The following is a 3,050-nucleotide window of genomic DNA, read 5'->3' on the forward strand; positions in this document are numbered from 1 at the left end:
ACGTGTTCTTCTTCCATAGCTTTCCTCCACCGTGCATCTCCTAGGGCCTCATCAAGCGTGCGTGGTTCACCTGTGTAACATGCAAGACCAAACTTGGTTTTATAATTTATAGGCTGAATCACTCCCTTTTGTAGACGCGTGCGTGGAAGGCGTGGTGAAGACACGGGCACAAAAGATCCAGGCGAACCTGCGCCAGCCGATCCCGAGGCGGATTCTCCTGGTGTTGCAGTCGCGTCAGGTTCGGCAAGATCTTCTGTGGCTGCTGCAGATGGCAGAGCAAGCGCAGACGACGCAGAAGATCCCGCACCAGTCCCTGTGGCCGCGGTAGGATCTGCCCTGGATCGCGCGCCCGGGCCCCTGGGCAAATCAGCGGCAGGATCCGCCCTGGATCATGCGCCCGGGCCCCTGGCCAGACCAGCGCCGGTTGGCTGGCGGCGCGCATAGCAGCGAGGCCCACTCGCGGGCCAGCAGCTCTCGGCCTGCCGCGTGGGGGGACCAAATTGGCGCGGGCCCGATGAAGCGTCTGGACCGGTCGGTGGCCACCGCGTGGCGGTGTTAGAGTCGTTGCTGCGGCTCCTGGTGGGCACGGGCGCAGGTGACGCGGTTTCTGAGCTGCCGCCGCCCTGCTGCCGCACGGATCCCGGAGCGGATTCGCTGCCAAACTACTGCTGCTCCGATCCCGAGGAGGATATGTCTCCCAGATTTTGACACATAAAATGTCGCCTGTTTGAGCTGATTTCTTCATCATTTTCATTTTTTTCCCATCGTTTTCTTCACCATCGGCTGCTATATCTGCATAATCATACTCATGCACAGGGTTATGAGGATTAGTCAACGTATGATCATCACAATTATTTTCTCCCCCATGATGAATACTAGAAAGATGCGATGGTAGGAGAAGAATTTCTTTCCTAAGGAGTGCGCCGGCATTGGGATGAAGATCAGCAAAGGGAAATTTGATTTCATCAAAAACAACATCACGTGAGATGTATACGCGACCGGTGGAGACATCAAGGCACTTGACTCCTTTATGTTGTGCACTGTATCCGATGAAGACACACTGTTTTGATCGATACATGAGCTTGTGGTTGTTGTATGGTCTAAGATTGGGCCAACAAGCGCAGCCAAATAGTCGAAGAGAGTTGTAGTCAGGTTTGGTATGAAGGAGTCTTTCGGTGGGTGTGTCATTATTAATGACACGACTAGGCAACATATTTATGAGGTGAATGGCCATAAGGAACGCTTCGTCCCAAAACTTAAGCGGCATGGATGCTCTTGCCAAGAGAGCAAGGCCAACTTCTACGATGTGCCTGTGTTTGCGCTCGGCAGACCCATTCTGTTGATGGGCATGCGAACATGACACGTGATGAGATATGCCAAGTTTTTGGAAAAATGAGTTTAGCTTCTCATATTCACCTCCCCAATCATATTTGAGGGCGATGATTTTGGTGTCAAACTTTCGTTCAACGAGAGCTTGGAAGTTGAGAAAGACTTGAAACACGTCGGATCTTTTCTTAAGAAGGTAAATCCAGGAGAATTTGCTAAAATCATCAATGAAGCTCACGTAGTATGTATGTCTACCAACAGAAGCGGGGGCAGGTCCCCAAACATCAGAAAAAATGAGTTGTAGAGGTTTGGTAGAAATACTAGTGGAAATTGAATACGACAACTGATGACTTTTAGCTTTCTGACATGAATCACAAATTGTTTCGACATTATGCTCTCCAACATATGAGAGTTTATTTTTCCTAAGCAAATGTTCAACTAAAGGAAAAGCTGCATGCCCTAATCGATCGTGCCACCATGTTGAAGATAGCTTGGTGGCACTGAAAACTTGTTTATTGAACCTTCTAATCTCCGGAATCAAAGGGTAGAGCCCGCGAATGCATCTACCTCGATAAAGCACCTTCTTCGTTGCCTGATCCTTGATCAAAAAATAGAAGGGGTGAAACTCAAGGAAGACATGATTATCAATAGCAATACGATGAACGGAGAGAAGGTTTTTATGAGCACTAGGGACATGCAAAAATTATCGAAGGTGAATTTTTCTATGAGGGGTATTAATAATTGAGTGACCAACGTGCCGAATCTTCATACCTTCTCCACTGGCAGTGTGGATGTGGTCTTTGCCGCGGTATTTCTCACGCATGGTCACCTTCTCGAGTTCACCGGTGATGTGGTTGGTTGCACCGCTGTCCACATACCAGTTTGTGTCTACTCCATATGAGCCATCAGCTGCCCCGGCCACCTTCTCATCCGAGGATGAGTCACCGTCATCATCAAACCTCTACCAACAGTCTTTTGCTGTGTGGCCGGGTTTGCCACATATCTGGCATCGTACGACATCGGGGCACTTGTTGGAGGAGTTGCGGCGGCCGCCCCTGTTGTTGGTGTAGGAGGGCCGGCCACCACTCCCGCGAGAGTCGCCGCGGTCACCACAGTCGCCGCGATCACCGCGGATCGCCACGGGTGTTGTTGCTGTTGTTTCCCTTGCCACGGGTTGGCCAGCGGTAGCGTGAGCCACCACCTTGGCCACGCTTAGCGGTGTTAGCAGTAGACTTGAAGCCGCCACCACTATAGTTTGTGCCTTGGAACAGCACCACCCTTTGATCGAAGTTGCTCATCTTAGCATACAATTCATCAAGGGTGACCGGCTGAGTGCGGGCGTCGAGGGCGGAGACGAGGGGTTGATACTCCATGTCAAGGCCGGCCGTGATGTAGGAGATGAGCTCGTCGTCGTCGAGTGGCTTGCCTGCAGCAGCAAGCTCGTCGGCGAGGGAGCGCATGTGCGCGAAGAAGGCCGCAACGGACTAGTTTCCCTTCTGTGCGTTTGCAAGGGCGACACGAATGTTGTTAATGCGAGACATCGACTGGGACGAAAAAATGTTCGCCAGCACTGTCCAGACCTCGTGTGCATGGCAGATCGAGGTCACCTGCACGAGTACCTCCTTGGAAAGATTGTTCAGAAGATAACCAAGTACCTGTTGATCTTCCCGGAACCAGATCAGATGAAGGGGGTTTGGTGCGGCCATCTCCTTCCCGTCCTTGTC

The 3,050-nt window shown here is 51.5% G+C and overlaps 1 pseudogene; it reads right to left on the reverse strand.

Annotated features, from left to right (window-relative positions):
* Window positions 1–2,608: 2,608 nt before the first annotated feature.
* On the reverse strand, window positions 2,609–2,747 carry LOC123163380 (uncharacterized; annotated as a pseudogene).
* Between the last annotated feature and the right edge of the window lie 303 nt (window positions 2,748–3,050).

This window comes from Triticum aestivum, chromosome 7B (assembly GCF_018294505.1).
Source record: "Triticum aestivum cultivar Chinese Spring chromosome 7B, IWGSC CS RefSeq v2.1, whole genome shotgun sequence".
NCBI lineage: Eukaryota > Viridiplantae > Streptophyta > Magnoliopsida > Poales > Poaceae > Triticum > Triticum aestivum.